General features: G+C 36.2%; 1 protein-coding gene across 4 annotated transcripts in view; it reads right to left on the bottom strand.

Moving 5' to 3' along the window:
* Window positions 1-22924, bottom strand: part of PRKG1 (protein kinase cGMP-dependent 1) — a 1295238-nt gene that overhangs the window by 742470 nt on the left and 529844 nt on the right. The gene's annotated exons all lie outside the window — the stretch shown is intronic.

Genomic DNA, 22924 nt, shown 5'->3' with positions numbered 1-22924 from the left:
AACAATTGTGGAAGACAGTGTGGCAATTCCTGAAGGATCTAGAACTAGAAATACCATTTGACCCAGCCATCCCATTACTGGGTATGTACCCAAAGGATTATAAATCATGCTGCTATAAAGACACATGCACACGTATGTTTATTGCGGCACTATTCACAATAGCAAAGACTTGGAACCAACCCAAATGTCCATCAATGATAGACTGGATTAAGAAAATGTGGCACATATACATCATGGAATACTATGCAGCCATAAAAATGATGAGTTCATGTCCTTTGTAGGGACGTGGATGAAGCTGGAAACCATCATTCTCAGCAAACTATTGCAAGGACAGAAAACCAAACACCGCATGTTCTCACTCATAGGTGTGAATTGATCAATGCAAACACTTGGACACAGGGTGGGGAACATCACACACTGGGGCCTGTTGTGGGGTGGGGGGGGGGGAAGTGGGGAGGGATAGCATTAGGAGATAAACCTAATGTAAATGTCAAGTTAATGGATGCAGCACACCAACATGGCACATGTATACATATGTAACAAACCTGCACATTGTTCACATGTACCCTAGAACTTAAAGTATAATTTTAAAAAAGCCAAAATGTTGATTTTATCCATGTATTTTACAGATGTTTCCATTGTGTGACATGAAGAACATGTGGCTAGATTGTCACCATTCATAACCCAGAATAATTGTTTACATAGGCTGCCAGAGAATGAATTGGAAAGGGTATCCATACTTACAAATTATATAAGGAGAGTTTTCCAAATCCCTGTTAAGTCTCTTCCTGTCTGAGCTAAAGCTTCCTTATTCTGTCAACTTTGATTTGAAGGACAATCTCTATGACCATCTCTATGTTAGGGGCTTTGTTCACATTTTTGCTTTGTTTCTGCCCCTGTTCACCCATGGCACTAAGAAGTGGCTTTATAGCCTGAGGATAACCTTTCTGTATGGTTTGCACCTAGTCTTCACAGCAGAGCAGGTGTTCATAATTACTGAGACCTCAAATGGTAAAGGTTTGAATTAACAGGCTGCACATTCTGCACAACTGGTGGCTGCTGCTTTTAGCTATGCTGCCATCTGCAAAACTTTTAGTAATATCTGTAGAAGCTTTATCTTTCAGGTATGTAGTGGAGGAAAAACACTGAGCCCCACTACTCTCTCTACTCATAGGGTTACCTGCATGTGGATGCTATACTTCTTTTGTAGCCTGTGATTATAGTTTTCAAACATCCCCCTCACACTGTTGAATACTGAACCTGTGTCAATTAATATGCTGTTAACCAGACATTTCCATGGTGTTTATACAAATTATTTTAATCACTGACAAAAACAAGGAGGTTTCATTTATTGAATTTGCCTCATCAGTCCTACCTTTCAAGAATTTAAAACTCTTTATTGTTTTATAGATGATATCATGAATTACTGTAATGTTTAGACATTATTCAATTTGACAAGCACATTATATCCTCAGTTACATTATTGGTAATGTTAGATGGGACAGGGCCAAGTTCAAAACTCTATTGCATAACCCTACAAGACAGCTTTCCAACTGCACTGGGGTTGATGTTGACCCCAAAGGGGCCAGCACAGTGTAGTACTACATATCTGACTCAGGAATTAAGAAACATAGTTTTGAATGCCAGGTGTGCCACTCCTGTTTATGGGTTTCACATCAACTAAAACACTCAATGTCCCCCATTTTCCTATGTTGTCATTTATGACCAAAGGAAGAATCAAAACGTTAATGTTTGCAGTGTCATAGGCAATTGTGTAACCTAATCTTTTATTATAGATGTGGTAAGAGGTCCAGATAGGCTACATAACTTGCCTAAGGCCACACAGAAAGAGAAGGCCATCTTCAGATGGCTAGCCTGGTGCTCTCTCTCCTTTCTATTTCCCACTGTGGTAAATTAGAAAAATTATAGGACCCAAAATGGTTTCCAGCCAGACTGCTTCAATAATAGTTTGCAGACTATCATGCGAAACACAAGCCTGGAAAGAAACTTACCATAAAAAAAAAATTAACCAGAGCTCCAGCCTCAGTTGAGCATTGGCACTGGCCCCAGCATGGAGTTAAAAACAAAGATTTCATTTCTTTATTATTATTGTTGTTTTAAATCAAAGAACATAGAAGAAAGATTACAGTTTGTCAGTTACTTGTAACGGTTGGGAACAGGAGATATACCCCAACATTCCTATTCATTACCTGGGCACTAAATCTCTCCAAGCCTCAGTGTCCCCATTTAAAAACAAGGGTAATAGTAATCTCCATCATAAGATTATTAGTGGGATAAAATTGGTGGATGCACGTAAAGTACTTAATGCAGGACTTACAAGACACAGAACGTTTCAGGCATGTTAGTTGCTGTTATGTTTTTTCTGGTGCAGACCCTCCAAGTTCTCTCTCTCTATTCCTTCTCCTATTCAGTCTACTCCAAGAGCATTTTTCTGGAAAGAGTTTGGGGTAATTCACATAATGGCTTAGTGGGGAAAATGCTCTGTGCTTATATGGAAACATGATTCTCTCGGTAGGTCAGATCTCACAAATCAAGGGTTTCTAAAGAAAATTTAGTCTCATCTGTCATCTAATCCCATCCTGTAGTTACTAATGAAGAGCCTGGGGACTGGGGTCAAGAGCCTGGAGTGTCTCTGGTGGTTCAGAACAAATCAAAGCCACAAGAAGTTTGGCAAGATATCTTTACCATGAAAAGAATTATCCAAACCTGTTATGCTGCTAAAAATTAATAAGTTCTATCTTACATTTTACATTTATAAGGCACATTATTTTAAAAAGATTTTAAAATACTAGTTAAAGTAAATTGGAGGTGAACCTAGGTATCAGTTAAATGATATTTCTGAGCAAAATATTTGAAGACTAATCTATTCTACAAAAAAATGGTTTAATACGTTTTTTTTTCTGAAAATACAACTTCATTATCTTTCCTTTTAAGCAATTGGAATGAATACTATAGAAACCATGAATGATCAATATAAGTAATATTGAGCAATATAATGCAATATCAAAATCTTAAACTAAGTGATAAACTTCACTGATTTTATATGACCATTACCCATTTTCTTTATTGCTTTTCCTATGCTTTTAATGCAGTTTATTTTAAACCTCTGAATTGTAATCACAGCTTTATTTGGTAAGAAAGCTCAAAAGAATAGCATAGCAATTGAATATCGATCCATGAACATGGGATCCAAGAAATAGTTTACTCATCTATCTGTTTACTTTAGTCCTCTAACACAGGGGTCCTTAACCCCTGAACCAAGGACCTGTACAGGTCTGTGGCCTGTTAGGAACTGGACTGCACAGCAGGAGATGAGTGGAAGATGAGTGAGCATTAACACCTGAGCTCTGCCTCCTGTCAGATCAGCAGTGGCATGGGATTCTTATAGGAGCGCGAACCCTGTTGTGAACTGCACATGTGAGGGATCTAGGTAGCATGTTCCTTATGAGACCAACTAATGCCTGATGATCTGAGGTGGAACAACTTCATCCTGAAGCCATCCCCCACCCTAACCCTGCTCTGTGGAAAAATTGTCTTCCATGAAACTGGTCCCTGGTCCCAAAAAGGTTGGGGACTGCTGCTTTAACATAAAAACCTCCACACAAAAACTACTATACTGGGCCGGATGTGGTGGCTCATGCCTGTAATCTCAGCACTTTGGGAGGCCCAGGTGGATGGATCCTGAGGTCAGGAGTTTGAGACCAACCTGATCAACATGGTGAAACCCCGTCTCTTCTAAAAGTATAACAATTAGCCAGGAGTGGTGGCACACACCTGTAATCCCAGCTACTCAGGAGGCTGAGGCAGGAGAATTGCTTGAACCTGGGAGGAGGAGATAGCAGTGAGCTGAGATCACGCCACTGCACTCCAGCCTGGGTGACAGAGCAAGACTCCGTCTCAAAAACAAACAAACAAAAAACAAAAAAACTACTATACTGGAAAGATGAAAAGGAAATAAGTGTAGGTTCAAACAATAGTCATGATTACTTAAAAGTATAAAATAAAAGCTCAAATATTCTAAATGTGAAATTTCCCTGACATACATAGCACACATTGAATGTATATGTATATGAATAGATGCAATTATATGTATATTATTTATCTATTATCTATCTAATTTATTGAAACAAATGAGCAATTAGGTATCTTTAGATCATACCTAAAGATACGATGTCATCACACACTGGTTGTCACTACTACTTTGACATTTACCATTGTGCCAGATAGAATTATTCTTACTCAATACCCTGAAATTTTTCAGTTGACTTGGTTGAGATGCTAATAGTCTACATTGATGTGAATGTAAATGCTTTATAATAACATAAAAGAGAATAGTTGTAACAGAATATATTCCTGCTCAGAGGTTACATATTTTAAAACTAATGAGATCATACCCTAAAATTTTAGACAAATCATTAGCTTCTAGACACATTTTGTGTAACATGATTATAGCTTACTTCCAGAGTATCCAGCAATATGTCCAATTTGTATGTACCACGGTATCTCAGCCTGACATTTTTAACAAATGCCTACAGTTATAGCAGAGAAAAATTCTTGGTTAGTACTCTTGAGCCAGGTAGCAAAAACATCATTTGGTTCTGTAACTGAGAAGACACACACTTATCTCTTGAGCTAATAAGAAACATATTTTCAATAAAAATCGACTTGACAGAAATAAAGCAATTTTAGTGAAGGCAAAAGAAGACATTGTTAGAAATAACAAAATATTTAAAAATCTTTTTTACATGCCTAAAATAATTCCCATTGATTTTTGCTAAAATTGTGTAAACATGTCAGAAATGAAACTATTAAGATTTCAGGTAATCAACAAACTAGTCAAAAATTACTTGGTTGGAAACATTTGCAGTAGGACAAAAAATTCATTTCATCCTTCTAAACTGTGACATTTTGACCCTATCTCCTCTGGTGGAAGTTTTTCTCCTTCTGCTTTCTTCTCACCATCAATATATTAAATATAATCAGTGTCACACAGCAAGGCATAAAGTCCTTAAAAGGAATTCATTCGTGCACTTAATAATTTGGTTTGAATATCAGGGATGTGTGAATGTTTTAGAAGTTCGTCAAGTCTTGAGAAAATCATTCAGGTCAGCCTATAGCTCCAAATGCTTCCCAGAGATGTATCAGTGTTTTGCACTAACTGAGAAAATATGAAATCCCTATTTGGGAGACAATTTTGCTTCATGCCCAATCTTTGTACATTGTTTTAAGAATATAGGGATAACTTACATATCTTGTTATTTCTTGCAATTGCTTTTTGTTAAGATGGTGAGCATGTTATTTTTGGGTAGACTCTTTCACCTTTCCTTTAGTTTCATGTATGGATCCAGTTACATTTACTCTGGGGAGTATAATTATGAATCCATCACTTTTTTACAATGAAACAAATAAATGAAATTAAATCCTAACAATGAATTTAGCAAATCTCTATACTGTGAATACTGTTTATGTTAAAGAACATAAACAAAAAGGCAAAATCATTTGAAGTTACTCAATGCACAATTATTTTTCAGATTCAATTATGCTGTATAAAAGCAACCCAAAACAGATAAAATTAATTTCCTCTATTACATAACACCAAATCAATTTGCAACACCTAGCTTTTCAAGTTGAATGAAATAAAAGTACCTTTGCTTCCATTTATATGTGTAAATACACATATATAAAATCTATTTGATGGAGTGGTTATGGAAATAAAACACAATTACTGAAGTAGATAAATGTTATTGTAAGAGGCCTAAGTAAAAAAAAAAAAATGATATGTGCAGACATTTCTATAATACCAGCAGTCTAAGATAAGAGGAGATAAAAACTGAACTGTGTTTTTAATTTGGAAATTATTTAATGGCTGGAAAAGTTCAGGACAACCAATTTTCTTCTTCTCTTTTATGTGACCATTAACTGAAGCATAGATACCATAGAAAACTATTAAAGGGATTTTTTTTTTTCATTGTTAGGGTTTCCAAATGATAACTATGTGTAGGGTTAACATTATGCCACAGTCAGGTATGGTAGAATTTTAAGACATTCATCATCTTTTTTGTCCTCTATAACAGCCCGTTAATTTAAAAATCAAACTGGTTCTCTATTACTTTTGTATGTGTGTCCAGATGAAAAAGAATATCATGAATATATAATGTGATGAACATCATTATATATCATATAATATATAATACATTATTATATATCATATATCATATATTATATGTATATGTATATATATGATATGTATAATAATGTATATCATATATTATACATCATATATCATAATATACATAATGTTCATCACATTATATATTAATAATTTTCAGCGAATTGCATTACATAAGCTGCAAATATTTGGGAGGAGTATCTTTTGTACTGAACATCAAAAATAATAAAATGCTACTTCTTTGTCTTCAATTGTTGAAATTATGCACATGATTAAGCTACACGGACAAACACATTATTGTTTGAACAGTTGCTACTAAGATCATGAGAGAAATGGTGCAGTGTAGTACAGGGAAATGGGCCTTGGACTAGGGAAGGCCTGAATTTCAGTCCTAGCTTTGACACTTACTCAATGTTTACTAGTAGATACATAATTTAACCTGTCTGATATTCAGTTATCTCATTTGGAAAATGAAGACACTAAAGCAGAATATTTTTGTACATTTGTCTAGCTTAAAGCTAAGATTAATTTATCTTTGGATGTGAGACACTCATGGAGCTTTCATATAAATCAGTAGTTCTCAAAGTGTATTGTTCTTGTTTGTTACCCGAAGAGATTTAAATATTACCTGTCCCTAGAAGCAGGCCCTGAACAATTAAAGAATACTCCGCATGGGTGGAGATAAGGCACTGGCATGTTTTAAAAGCTCCCCGAGTAATTTTTTTTTTTTTTTTTTTTTTGAGACAGACTCTTGCTCTGTCACATAGGCTAGAGTACAGCGGTGCAATCTTGGCTCACTGCAACCTCCACCTCCTGGGTTCAAGTGATTCTCCTGCCTCAGCCTCCAGAATAGCTGGGATTACAGGTGCGTGCCACCACGCCTAGCTAATTTTTGTATTTTTAGCAGAGACGGGTTTCACCATGTTGTCAGGCTGGTATCCAACTCCTGATCTTGTGATCCACCTGCCTCGGCCTCCCAAAATGCTGGGATTACAGGCGTGAGCCACCACGCCTGGCCTCTCTGAGTAATTTAAATATACAACCAGGATAAAGTGATCTGTCTTTAGAGCCCATTCTTAAAAATAGCAACACTCCCAACAGAGGCAGTATGATAGGTATGTAAGTTAAGAACATTTTCTCATTTCTGGGCATTCATTTTCTCATTCATTTACTAAAAATTTATTATTCACCTATTAGATGCTATGCGAGACATTAGGTACAAAGGATACAAACATGAAAAAGTAAACAAATCACAATTCTTGCCATCATGAAACTTATTTCAGCACATTAAAAAAATTTTAATTATAAAAAATTCTTATGATCATTACATAGGTAGCAGCCTGTCAGAACCCATTTTGCACATCTAGCTGCTATTGGCTTTAAAACTTACTATGCAGGAAGAATGGACCTGGACATCTACCTTTTACCATAAACAAAAGTCAATTCAAGATGGATTAAAGATTTTAATGTAAGAACTCAAACTATAAAAATCCTAGAAGAAAACATAGGAAATACAATTGGAAATCATCATTCTCAGTAAACTATCGCAAGGACAAAAAACCAAACACCGCATGTTCTCACTCATAGGTGGGAATTGAACAATGAGAACACATGGACACAGGAAGGGGAACATCACATTCTGGGGACTGTTGTGGGGTGGGGGGAGGGGTGAGGGATAGCGTTAAGAGATATACCTAATGCTAAATGACGAGTTAATGGGTTTAGCACACCAGCATGGCACATGTATACATATGTAACTAACCTGCACATTGTGCACATGTACCCTAAAACTTAAAGTATAATAATAAAAAAAAAAAACAGAAAACATAGGAAGTACCATTCTGGACATCAGCCTTGGCGAATAATTTATGACAAAATCCTCAAAAGCAATTGCAACAAAAACAAAAATTGGCACGTGGAACCTAATTAAACTAAAGAGCTTCTGCACAGCAAAAGAAACTATCAACAGAGTAAAGAGACAACCTACAGAATGGGAAAATATATTTGCAAACCATGCCTCAAACAAAGCTGTAATATCCAGAAGCTATAAAGAACTTAATTCAGCAAGCAAAAAACAACCCATTAAAAAGCAGGCAAAGGTCATGAAGAGACACTTCTCAAAATAAGACATACAAATGGCTAACAAACATAAAAAAACATTCAGTATCAATCATCATCATGGAAATGTAAGTCAAAAATTTTTAATACAGAAAGAGCCCTAGGATGAGTGTCCTTTCCCAGCACTGCTGTTAGCTGATGTGTGACTCTGGGCAGATCACTTAACTTCATCAACTTCTGTTTTGTACTTCTTTTTATGATTCTTTCCACACAAAACAATCACTTTGTCGCATTAGTATCACACCCCCTATGACCTGGACAAATCGGAAATACAGTTTCAATCTCTTTCTCCTTCTCTTTAATTTATAAAAAAGCATTGATTTTAGGCCGGATGCAATGGCTCATGCCTGTAATCACAGGGCTTTGGGAAGCTGAGGCGGGTGGATCACCTGAGGTCAGGAGGTCAGGACCAGCCTGACCAATATGGTGAAACCCCCTCTCTACTAAAAATACAAAACTTAGCTGGGCATGGTGTCATGAGACTGTAGTCCCAGCTACTCAGGAGGCTGAGACAGGAGAATTGCTTGAACCGGGAGGCGCAGTTGCAGTGAGCTGATATCGTGCCATTTCACTCCAGCCTGGGCAACAGCGTGAGACTCCGTTTCAAAAAAAAAAAATAAATCATTGATTTCAAAATCCTTTCTTTTTAATCTTTAAAAAATTATATATTTTTGTGTTTTATTCTTCCTCTCTCTTTTTAATTTTCTTGATTGTTGCCTTCTCATTTAAGCTACTACATTTGAAATATTAACTAATTGCTGATAGCCAAGAAAAAGATAAAAGATAAAACTACTTTCTTATAACAAAAATTGATTTATTCAGCTGCTTCAAAACTTGTTTGATGTGAATCAGATCATAAGACACAAAACACTTTAAATTGGGTTTCTTCTTTACTTCCTGTCTTCTTTTTTAAAAAAGTCTCACTTAAGTTCTGATTGGTGCAGTTTGCTTGGTAAAATATAAAGATCCTGACACATTTGATCATTTAATGTCATTTTTGTTATATTCTACCTTGGCAATTTTTATGACTAGGAAACGGAGATAATATTGCATAGGGAGAAGAAGGGGAAAATAGATGCTGAATTGTAATATGTTAACATTTCCTGTGCTGAATTCCACTTTTATTATGAGAACACACCACATAATATTACCTATCCATAAAAGACCAATTGTATCAGTATACTGACTTACCATTGAGAAGTGAGTTTAAACTTTGTTTAAATAAAATAGATTGACTATACACACCACACTCAAGTCTCAAAGGCATACTTCCAAAGTACCCCTATCCTTTCCCAAAAAACTTCTATTTTTCTGTGATAATTCATATTCATAAAGGGTACATCAATTATTTTTTAAAATATTGACAAAAACCAGATAACTACTTTTTTTGCTTGTTGGGTGGCATGATATTGATTTACAGAGATCTATGTATAATAAAGTGAGCAATATACCATTCAAACCAAGTTTTATTCTGAAGGGGTAAATATATTAAATCAAGAAAAACCTGTAATATATTTCACCAATCCTCCTAGATAAAATTAGTTATTCACTTCTTCACTACTTATTTTTAAAATAAATACATTTTTTCTTGTCATTCTTGGCTATTTTATCACACAATAGCAACCATGAACCATGATCTGGGCAGAACTGCCTTTCTTTCTTTCTTTTTTTTTTTTTTTTGAGACAGAGTCTCGCTCTGTTGCCCAGGCTGGAGTGCAGTGGCATGATCTTGGCTCACTGCAAGCTCTGCCTCCTGGGTTCACGCCATTCTCCTGTCTCAGCCTCCCGAGTAGCTGGGACTACAGGTGCCCGCCACCATGCCCGGCTAATGTTTTGTATTTTTAGGAGAGATGGGGTTTCACCATGTTAGCCAGGATGGTCTCGATCTCCTGACCTCATGATCCGCCTGCCTCGGCCTCCCAAAGTGCTGGGATTACAGGTGTGAGCCACCGCGCCCAGCCCAGAGCCGCCTTTCATTTTCATTTTCTCCTTGTTGAATATTGGCAATTTCTCATTATGCAAAATACCTTTTGCATTTAATAGACAAGCAATTAGTCATGAAATTGAATTTGTAAGTTTATTGATTGTATATTTTAATAACCAGAAACATCACTTTGTTCATATACATTAATGAACAAATACACCTGCACAATTACAACTTTAATTAGGTATTGGAAATCCCTTTTAATAATCCCCTTCTCAGTCTTATTCATAAGGGATTTTATGAGCCTACTAGAATTGTAGACTTCTGCCTTCTCTCTTCTTTCTTTGGCCCAAATCATATTTCCTTGATCTTGCTAAGCATAAATTTTACCCAACTTTGGATTATATGGAAGATCATCTGAGTTTGAATCATGCTTTTCCTTTCCCGTAGCTTTATGACTTTGGACAAATCATTTCCCATCTCTTGCCCTTAGTTCTCTCATCTGTGAAATATCACGGTTAAGCTAGATAAAATTGGCAATTCTTGTAACCTTCCAATTCTAAGACAGAACAACTTTTCTAAGACTGTTTTCCAGCAATAATTTACAGGTTTTCACCCACAACTGGAAGCCCTCCTGGTGAAAAATTGTAAAGTTCCAATTAAAAGTAAATTAAGAGTTTTCAGCTTTGCTTTAAAGATACATGGATACCCTTGGCTCCAGAATATATAATAAATGATTTTACAAAATATTCAGTTTGTTTGAGGAAGTGGTAAATGTTTGAAAACTGGCTTTTTTTTTTTAAAGCTTTTAGTTGAATTGTTCGCCGATTTCTGTGACATAAATACTCCCACCATGGCTAATTTCAAGCTGTCAGCACAATGTCACTGAAAACTGAACACGAAATTAAGTTGATATCAGGTGCAGAATTGGTAAGCTGTTACAAGCAAGTTCAGGCCATCACTGAAGACAATCAATGCTTGAGGGTCAGGGACTTAGTTCCAGTACTACCTCTAGTTTTATGTGAGATTTTAGGCAAATTATCTGATCTTTTCAGACTCTTGCTTCATCTACCAAATAGAGGAAAGCAGTTGTTCTATCTTCTGTGGCTATAATAACAGATGTAAAAGAATTGTGAAAAAGTTAAATTCCTTGCCAAATGCAAAACTACTATTACTTTTATTGAAAGGAAAAATCCATATTTGATAAATGCATTTAAAAATAACTTTTAATAAACTAAAGTTTCAATTGTACTGATTAACTTTCCATTGCAAGAAATAGAAATCCACTGAGGCTAACTCAAGTAAATTCAACAGAAGAAAATTAGTCATTTCTGTGTCATTTGAGAACATGAAAATCTCACAGGTTGAGGTCAGTCATATTTTCTCGGAACTGTCAGGTTCTCCATCTTTGGCTTTCCTCAGTCTTTTCTTTCTATGCTCATACATTAGGTCATTGCTAATAAATAGGTTTCTTGCCTCCAAGCTATCCTGCTCATCAATACCCAATCATGGCCTCTCAAATTTGAAAAAAAGAGAGAGGATAAAGAAAGGGAGAAGCGGAGAGGGGAAAGAGGGAGAAGGAGAGAGAGAGATTGATTTAGGTGGTTGTCCACTTAATAAAGTCAATAAATTTGGGAAAAGTGTATATCCCTGACTCAAACAGGAATGGCCAGGGATAAGATCCTCAGGGGTCAAAGAGCTGCCTTATGTGGTTATAGCAACCACAAAATAACATTGACCAACTACTGGATGCTACTTCTGTGAAGCCACTGGTGTTTTTGTGAAGTCAAGAGCTGTTTGTCAGTAATGAGAAATCCAGAGAAAAACTTAATTAGCACTAGCTTTGCCTGGTGGCCATATAATGTCCCTTGAGATTCAGCTGAGGCATGACTGCTGATTTAAAAACTCACTATGATATTAAAATATCAGTAAAATAATGTAAATTCACTTGGAAATCACATCAGGAGTTGGAATGAAAGGGAATCATGCTTTCATGAAGTCCCATACTTCAGGGAAGTCAAATGATATAGCTGAAACAGACCGGAAAATTGTATATGGAGTATTTTCACAAGAGTCAGGGATGTGAGAAGCTGCAGATTCATAACAAGTAGTGTCACCTGAAATAATAGGATCTTTATGTCTCAAGCCTTGTTAGCACTTTATAAACCACAACCCACTGAAACAATAGTCGCCTATAGATAGCATATGAACTAAGGTATAACAATAAGAGCTGTCAACCAGTTGAAAAAGCTCTCCAAGCTCCTGCTACAGCTTTAACTTCCCTCACTGAGAGAGGTAACAGGTAGCTCAAGAAACAAACAAGAAAGTAGACAAGTGAGACAGACTCTGCTAACATAGTGAGCAAAATTGAGATGAACTGGTTTTTGTAAAAGTACATTCTTTCTAGCAGACTGGGACTAGCAGAAATCGAGTGTCCTGACTGTCATTTTTTTAAAAAAATTCTTTGGCAGGGCATGGTAGCTCATGCCTGTAATTCCAGCACTTTGGGAGGCCAAGGCGGGCAAATCACGAGGTCAGGGGTTCAAGACCAGCCTGATCAACATGGTAAAACCCTGTGTCTACTAAAAATACAAAAATTAGCCGGGCACAGTGTCGGGCGCCTGTAATTCCAGCTACTCAGGAGGCTGAGGCAGGAGAATCACTCGAACCCAGGAGGTGGAGGTTGCAGTGAGCTGAGATTGTGCCATTGCACTCCAGACTGGGGAACAAGAGTGAGACGAAGTCTCAAAAAAAAAAAAAAAGAATTATTTTTGTAGTCCAAAACAATGTCTCTATTCACAAAGGTTAAACGTGAAGGACTTTGACAAGTGGCAACTTTGCTCTAGTATAAAAATATATACATTACATTAAATATAGAGTTTAAAATAATAGGTCAGTTTGAAAAGGGTGAACGGCTCTATTTTTTATTCCAGGTATTCTTATTTCTGCAGAGTGAAACCACACATGAGATTCAATGAAGCAGACAATTCTACAACCGGAGCTTCAGTATTATGTACCTATTATGTTCAGTGTTTTATTTTGTTACTTATTGAATACAGTTATACAGTGCCATGAAAATGCTGATTGTTACCGTCAAGATTATCTTAAAAAGTTACCATAGTTCCTTTAAATTTGTGACTTTTACAAGCTTATTGCATACTTCAATTGAAAGGCAAACAAAAAGGAAGGAGTAAAACCATTGAGGGCTATAATAGGACCATTTACAAGGCAGATGCTCAACAGCAGTAATTGTGATTTTTGTGATCTATATTGATTTTTATACTGAGGAGTAAAATTGAAAACCATTATGGAGGGTAACTATTTTGTGCTATTAACCTATGTTTTTCTCCTCTTTGTATTTATGATTTCTTCTTACCCCCATTCCATCAGAAAATTGGCCCTGCGCTCACTGACTCAACGGAGAGATCTGGCAGGACAGAAAATAGAAATTTATTGCAATTCACTCTGGCTTTGTGTTTCCAAACCCTGGGCCCATAAGGAGATTTAGAGCACTTACAGAACTGGTAAGAGAAACAGAATCAGCACAGAGAACAAACATCTTCAACAAAAACACATGGGAAAAAGGGTTTCCCATCAGACAAAAGGAAATTTCTTGGGGTGGGTGGAAGGTCGTGTGTGAGAAGAGAGGGATGGTTCTTGGCAGGCTGTGTGGGCTTCCTGGCAGCCTCACTGGAGATGGAAAAGTTTGTGTGATGCATTAAGGCACATGGGACCCAGGCAAAATATCAACAAAGGATTCTGTGTCTTCAATATGGAAAATAAAGAGCAAAAGGCATTGGTGACCATGACGACGGTCACCTCAGTTGAAACTCATATGGGCAAATGGCTCCAATACAAAATGTGGAAAATAGGAGAAGATTTAAGAACAAGAGTGTAATTTGGAATAGCCTGGCAGGATAGGTAGGTGCTTGAGACAAAGTTGAATTCTGTTATGGAAAATTAAGATAGTGTGCACTATGTTTGCCCACCCGAGAGTTGCAGAACACTATTTGCTCTCTGCTTAATAATATATATATCTGCTATATGAAGAAAAGCTGAAGTGATATTTCTTCCTTTAATAATTTTAAATAGGAAATCAACAACATGCTTACAAAATGCTAACATTGTTTAGATACCAGGAAAATTGCAAACATCTGGGAAACCTGATAATGATATTCTTATGAGACACACATGATTTGAAAGGTCAGTACATTTGATAAACTACTTGAAAATATGTATCTGGACACATAAAGCTTAAATTTTTTCTTATGCAAACTATAGATAAATCTTATGATTCTAAGGATGCATGAAAAAGTAATACCAATATTATGTGGAAGAGGAAGTACTAAAAAATAATGCAATCTGAATAGCCAGTCAGCAATTGCTTCCAGACTAGTTAAAAAAGAGAGCAAGCATCTCCAGGCTACTTAAAAAAGAAAGCAGGCTAGGAGGAGACAAGAATAATTACAATTAATTAAATCAATAAAGACTTATTTCATAATGTCATTAGATTGGAATTATAAAGTGACAAACTCCGCTACAATAACCATCCCTTACATTTAAATAGAGCTTTATAAAGTGCTTTTACATATGAGGTCTGTTTAAATCTTCATAATTTGATGAAGTATATAGGACAGCTATACAAACAAATAACTAAGATAATTTCAGTAGTGATACTGCTCTGAAGAAAAATAACAGAGGACCGAGGAGCGTGTGTGTGTGAGAGTGTGTGTGTCTGTATTGCTATTTCAGTGAGGGGGGTCAGGAAAGAAAGAAGTGACATTTGTGCAGAAACCTGAGTGCTAAGTGGAATGAGTGACTTGCCATGCAAAGACACAACAAAAGAGTGTTTTGGAAAGGAAGGCAAGTATATTACCAAAGATTGGAAAGATGGGGAGTCTGGCTATAAAGAAGTGAGCAGGTGAGCGGTAGGTGACATTGTTAGAGAGTCTTTAGGAAGAGCATCTTAGGTAAAATTCAGGAGTGTGTATTTCCATATGAGCCTGATGATAAGTCACTGAAGAGCTTCAAGCAACGAACAAAATCTGAATTAATTTTTTTAAATGTGACTGGGGCTGCAGTATGGATAAAATGACTGTAAGATGGTTAGAGTGGAATGAAAGACATCAATGCAATAGTGTAGGTCAGAGAGACTTAGGCCTTGAATAGGTTGGTATCATGGAGTTGACGAATTGTAGCTGGATTTGGGATAGATTTTGAAGGTCAAGTCAACAGGATTTGTGGTGTATTGGACATGGGAGGTGAGGGAAATAAGTAAAGTCAGGAAATAGTGGTGCCATCTACTGAGATAGAAGAGATTTGGAGGTTGTGGACAAACTAAAAATCTTCTTAGTTTCTGAATTTTCTTAGAAATTCTAAGAATTTTCTTAGAATCTGAAAGTTCAGGATAGCTACTATCCTGCCTTTGCATGTTAATTCCTGTGCATTTAGGAGAAACACTCTCAGAACTTTCATGGATTTTAATCAGTAGGTATGACCTGTTTGGAGAATTCCCTTATTTCCATTTACATTGGGGACAAGATATGTGGAACTACTGTTTCAAGGCTTCTAATTATTCTCTTGAATGCTCTCTAGTTGATTGATTGACTTCTGAGTTACTTTCTAAGGGTTAGGAATCCTCCACCTGGGGCTGTCCTCTGCATGGTTAATGCAGTAACTCACATGGGCTTATTTAATTAGCCCTCTGCAAGAGTTATGCCACCCCTTGTCTTCCCCCCACCCCGGGAAGAAAGGATAGCTGTGCCTGTTTAAACTTTGAAGGCCTTTTCTCTTGCACAGAGGAACTCAGGATTCACCTCTGAATTTGTTTTTTTTTTTTTTTGCTGTACTGAATGTAATTTAGAAAAACTATGACAGGAAACAGGAAACCTAATGTTCCACTTAAGCTAAGTGATTTTCCTTCAAAAGAAGACAGACAGTCTTAAAATATGCCCTACCAACTTTTCTTTAAAATAATTCTTCCTTTGGGGAAAAAAGTGTATTTAGACAGATTTTTCCCAGTCATCAGCATGCTGTCTTCACATTTTGCCATATTCACACATTATTTTTACTTAGTGTTTTCTTACAATCAACTGACTTTCTAATATTCAAATGAACATTTTAACCAGAACTTTTACATAACTACCACAAATGAAAAATCAGGATTATTTGTTATCAGAGGAGGTACTGATATAAATAAACACAATGAGATTAGTGGCTCTAGCTCACTGTTGTGGTGGGTTTTCTTGTTTGAGCAGAGTGACTCTTTTATCTCTAGATGATTTTGAAAGCTTCTCCCTAATGACATTTGCTCCCATGAGCTTAGAAGTATCTTTTGAAACTGGATGATAGGGAATATTTCAAAGCACGGCAAGCTATAAACCACCATGCTGTGGGTTTCCTAACACCAACTTCCAAGGTTTTAATGGTCAGTATATCACAACTGGGAAACACTGAATCATAAACTCTTCAAGTCACAACCCGAGAAGGAGCTAAATTCATAGTATGATCACTTTACAGATGAATTTTAGTATTGGCTATCTCTGCATTTACTTAACTAGGGAGATATTTGCCGGGAGTTGTTTGAAATACAAGCTTAAAGACCTCTTTCAAACAGAAATAACTCTTCTTAGAGAAAAGGAAACAAAAGACTTTGTATAACTCTACTGCTATCTTTGCTAGGATCTAAATTACAATTCCCGGGAACTTTGGCATGAATGTTTAGTTAAAGAGACTTTAAAGCGCTAGAAAATTGAATCGCTCTATAACGTCTAGAACACTTTTCTATTTATATTGTTTTGCTGAACCATAAGATAAAGTATCACATTTTACTCTACGCATTTTAACAAACTCATAGTTAGCAAGTCTTACTCATATACTTTTTTTCCCCTTGAAATAGACTTTTATCCTTCTCTAACAATTTATTCATTCCTATATATGCTTCAAAATCCAGCTCAGCTCATTTCCACTGTTTTTGTTTTTGTTTTTTCTTTTTAGTACTCTTGTAGCACCTAATGTCTAGACAGATAATTTGACAATTTGATTATCTAGTTTAATTATTTGTACATGTTTACATTTTATCATCTCAAATCTAATATTATGGCTGCATAATATCTATATTATTATATATACAGAATTATATTTTATTATAATATAGAATGTTTGCTCCTTTATTCTTTTTCATTATTCATTTAGAGTATCTCATACAATCATTCCTCAGCTATGTCTTTATAAAGTCATATGTTTCACCTTTGCCATAGGCTAAAAAATCAAAAGAAATATAATATCCTGTGACACATTAAAATTATGTGAAATTCAAATTCTAGTTTTATTGGGAACACAGCCACGTTTCTTCATGTATGTATTTTCTATGGCTCCTTTTGTCTAAAATGGCAGTTTGGAGTAGTTCCAACAGAGGCTATCTGTTTTACAAAACCTACAATTTTTACTATTTGGTCCTTCTAGCAAAAGTTTGCCAACTCCTGGCTCCAAAGAGCATGGAGGAGGTGAAACATAATTATATTCCCACTAGATGACAAGGGCAATATGGTAATGAGGGTCTAATGTGCAGAGAAGTCCTTCACAGTACAGAACACCTGAAAATGCTGGATAAAAGAATATTTTTTAGAAAGCCTGGCCGAGCTGGTAGGAGAGAAAGAAAACATCTGAAGGTCAGAAATGAGGAGTAGGTATAAGGAGACACTGGAGCTGGTGTTTTTACAGAGGGTGTTAGCTAAATAAAATGAGATTTTTAAAAAAGTTTTAAAATAGCAGAATACCTAATCTAGAGTCATACATGTATGTGATAAAACTGTAAAAAGCTAGGAACTTCTTATTAAATTTTTTAAAAATGATTACCTCAGAGTAGGAGATTAGGGAAGGGTACATTGGAAAACTCAAAAGTCTTGGTAGACTCAGAAATCTTTATCAGTTCTGCCCCAATACAAATAAAGTGTGAACCACCACAAATGTGAACCATATATAATAGGTTGGTGCAAAAGTAACTGCGGGTTTTAGTGCTGCTTTTAATGGCAAATACCACGATTACTTATTCACTAATCTAAGTAGAATTTTCTACTAACCAAATTTTTAAAGTTAAATTTATTTTAATAATATATTTAACTCAATATATACAAATATTATCATTCAACATCTAACAAATACAAAAATTATTATGAGATCCTTTATATTCTTTTCTTGGTACTGAATCTTCAAAATTGGATTTGTATGTTTTTCTTATAGCACCCCTCAATTAAAGCTAATCACATTTTAAATGTTTAATAGTAGCCAAGTGACTGGGCATGGTGGCTCACACCTGTAATCCTAACACTTTGGGAGGCCAAGGCAGGTAGATCATCTGAAGTCAGGAGTTCGAGATCAGCCTGGCCAACATGGCAAAACCCCATCTCTACTAAAAATACAAAAATTAGCTGGACGTGAGTAGCTGTAATCCTAGCTACTCAGGAGGCTGAAGCAGGAGAATTGAACTTGGGAGGAGGAGATTGCAGTGAGCTGAGATCATGCCACTGGGCTCCAGCCTGGGTGACAGAATGAGACTCCATCTCAAAAAAAAAAAAAAAAGTAGCTAAGTGTGATGGTCTACTTGGATAGTACATTTTTAAACATTAAGGTTGGTGGTAGGTATATGGGAGTTTATTTTATCATTTCATAAGCTGCACATTTCTCTTTTTTTGAGACGGAGTCTCACTCTGTTGCCCAGGCTGAAGGGCAGTGGTGCAATCTCGGATCACTGCAAGCTCTGCCTCCCGGGTTCACGCCATTCTCCTGCCTCAGCCTCCCGAGTAGCTGGGACTACAGGCACCCGCCACCACACTCGGCTAATTTTTTGTATTTTTAGTAGAGACAAGATTTCACTGTGATAGCCAGGATGGTCTCGATTTCCTGACCTCGTGATCTGCCTGCCTCGGCCTCCCAAAGTGCTGGGATTACAGGCGTGAGCAACTGCACCCGGCTGCATTTCTTATTTATTGCATGCACGCCATATTATTTTGAAGTGCAAGGGAAGATACCTTAACATTTAGAGCCTACTTTCAAATAAACACGTTATTGTTCTCTAAAATTCTAGATGTTAAGGTTTTCCTTCCTTCCTTCCTTCCTTCCTTTTTTTCCTTCCTTCCTTCCCTTTCTTCTTTTCCTTCCTTCCCTTTCTTCTCTTCCTCCTCCTACTCTCCGTCCTCCTCTTCCTTCTCTTCCTCCTCCTTCTCTCTCTCTCTGTCTCTGTCTCTCTCGTGTGCACATGCACCACATTCTCTCATCCTTTGTGTGATGTGCTTTATACTGATTATAGGTGATTCAGATATGTTTCTTGGATCTGCTTAAAGCCCTTAGGGAACATTGTTTTTGTTTACTTGGCACAAAACAAATTCAATTAAATATGAACCTATTTTCTCCCATTTAATGACATTATTTTAAATAGGCATTCTTGAAAAAACTGTTCATTAAAAATGTAATTAGAAAACAAAAGTTAATGGTTGAAAAATAATGAGCAGCTTTTGTGTGAGCCTTTGTACCAAAAAAGTATTTTAAGTAGGAATCTGTTAAGAGAAAACATAGTGTTAGTATATTGAGCATAGTCAAAGCACTTCCTTTATCATCCCTATTCATTTTAGACTCACCTTCTACAAATGTTTATACATCACCCACACTTGTGAGGAAACATACACAGGGGCAAAAATGGCAGAATGGAATTGTGGGCTTAAATTAGAGGTCAGCAAAACATGGCCGTGGGACAACTCCAGTAACTTGCCTGTGTTTGTATGGCACAAGAGCTAAGGATAAATTGTACATGTATTAGATGGCTGAAAAAAATCAAAAGAATAATGCCCTGTGACACACAAAAATTATGTAAAATTGAAATTTCACTTTTATTGCTACACAGACATACCCCTTCATGTATGTATTATCTATGGTGTTTTTGTACAAGAATGGCAGTTTTGAATAGTTCCAACAGAGACTACTACAAAACCTACAATTTTTACTATTTGGTCCTTTTAGCAAAAGCTTGCCAACCCCTGGCTTAAATCACCATTTTTCCCAGATGATGATCAGTTTCCTGTATAATGACGGTATTGGTTCATTCTCAGATTGCCATAAACAAATACATGAGATTGCATAATAAAGAAAAGATGTTTAATTGACTCATGGTTCCACAGGCTGTACAGGAACATGACAGCCTCAGCTTCTGAGGGGGCCTCAGAGCTTTTACCCATGGTGGAATGCAAAGCAGAAGCAGGAGTCTTATATAGCAGGAGCAAGGACAAGAAAGAGAACCAGGGGAGAGGTGCCACAAACTTCTAAACAACCAGACCTCTTGAGAACTCACTATCACGAGAACAGCCCAGAGGGGATGATGCTAAACCATTCATAAAGGTTGCACCCCCATAATGCAATCACCCGCCAGGCCCCATCTCCAGCTTTGGGGATTATAATTGGTTATGAGATTTGGGTGGGCATATAGATCCAAACCATATCAATTATCAAATTAAAAACATGATATAAATGTTTAAACTATGGAAATCATTATTAGAAGACAATTGCAAAGTGATCATTGTTGTTATGTGTGTTTATTTTCCACTTTAATGCTTTGAGCTAATAACATGCATCTCAGATTTGCCCAATTTAGAGAAAGCAGAGGCCAGATCTGATGGCAGTTCTGCTTTGTCAGTAGTTTTAGCTATGTCCATAATCTTAAGAGAGACAGAGCCTCTAGGGGCCTCTGTTGGTCTATAAAACAAATAAGGATAAAGTTAGATTGTCACCATGATCCTTTCTAGTTTTATAACTAATTATGGAGAAAATTTGTTAAGAGAGAAACAGTAAAAAATATTATCCTAGAGACACTGAAGTTAACTAGGTCATAACTAGGTCATGAAGCACTGGGCTTCATGTTTGTAGACTTTGTCAACAACTTAACAAATTTGCTGTATGTTCAATGAGATAATGTATTGGAGGACTGCTTAGTACGGACTAACCAACTTAAATAGAAAATACATTTGCTGAGCTGAACTGCAAAAATCACGGACACAGCCATCTTATTACTGTTCTCATGGACTCACAGAGATTGAGGTAGAGAAGTCACTGTTTTGACAAGTAGAGATGCTCCCCAAGCAAGCACAGGGTCCCTTGACAAAATGACTGCAGAATTGTTGCCATGTTGATTGAAATGCTGAATTTCACCCTCTGATTCCTAACATTGCTATTTTAAAGACATCTAAGCAACTGCCATGTTAAAAAAAAATCATCTTCAACCTCGCAGTATCTGGTGTTGCATAATCTGAAGAAATCTTAACACCGTGGACAGTTACTGGACAAAACTGTTTAGAAATATTTCACAATAAGGACATTGTTTTGAATATTCAAATGTATCAATAAAGGATAGGATCATTTAAATAAGACTGTAAGGACCCAAGTAATTTGTTGTCTCCCTTGATTTTTAATAAATACAGTAATAATCTAAAAGCCTTCACACCTTAAGAGCATTAAAGTCTCTAAGTAAATAATATGAGTAAGAACGTATCATCTTAGCAACAACACATTTCAGAATTGCCTATGATTGACATTGACATAATATTCTTTAAAAAAAAGCAGGTAGATTTTTCATTGTACCAATATTTTGTTTGGAGATGAGGCTAAAGGAAATGATTTCAATCAATTAAAGTGAAATCTCAGACTTAAACTGATTCACAATGAACACATTTTTATTATTTTCACCTGATTTCTACACACCCTCATTCACATACACCCCTCACTGTCCCCAAAACATCATTTAAGAAGGAAGTATTTGAACATGATGAAAACGTTAAAGATGGTAGCAAAGGCCACACAAAATTATTAATATATACTTGGAAGAATCAGACTGAGTTATTCTTATCTCACCAGACTGCTTTCTTCTTAATCTAATTCCCACAATGAAGGTGGAAAATCAATTTCATTACCAAGCAACGTCTTCAATCACAGCCCTCTAAACTATTCAAAAGCAAAGTTAAATTTTCTCTGCTATTTTATGATTGGTCTGCCTGAATACCTGTGTGATGGTTGTAAAGTTTTGTTGGGAAAAAGGAAAAGGAAATACTCCCAATTTGGGAAAATGTGTCAAACACAAAACATGATCATATTCTACATGGTCTTCAATGTCATATTAACATTTCCCAAAGCTTAATGGTTATATACTAATGTGAAATTTAAATATTTCCCAGAATTACTCATTGCCCTAGACCTACAGAATTAACAAATACAGCCATGAATTCTTCTGATCTTTTTAAAAGCAGTGGATCCAACTAGGAATATCTGAAAATAATAATCCAAAAGGGGATTGAAAATTCCTTTCTCTTAAGGCTCAATTTGTTGGCTATAAGCTGATTTTTCTGACTCCCATGCTGTATTAGAAGTATATTAATTAAATGATTACAAAGAAAAAAGAAGTTGTGGCATTTTGCATATTAAAGTGCCCTAAAGGATTTCACAGCCTTATGTTAAATGCAGAAGAGTATAAAAAGAGCAACTTAAAAAAATTATTCACACGACTTTCATTTACAGTACTGAAATGACTAATTACGTGCCAAGTTCTATTTATAGACAATTCTTCTTCACAAAGCTCAAAGTATTTTATAGATCTCTCTAATTGATCTTTGCCACTTTACAGATGCTAAAGCTATTTGTACAATTAGAATTCT

This window comes from Pan paniscus, chromosome 8 (genome assembly GCF_029289425.2).
Source record: "Pan paniscus chromosome 8, NHGRI_mPanPan1-v2.0_pri, whole genome shotgun sequence".
Lineage (NCBI taxonomy): Eukaryota > Metazoa > Chordata > Mammalia > Primates > Hominidae > Pan > Pan paniscus.
Note: the sequence above shows the minus strand (reverse complement) of the source record. Positions and strands in the feature narration are given on the sequence as shown.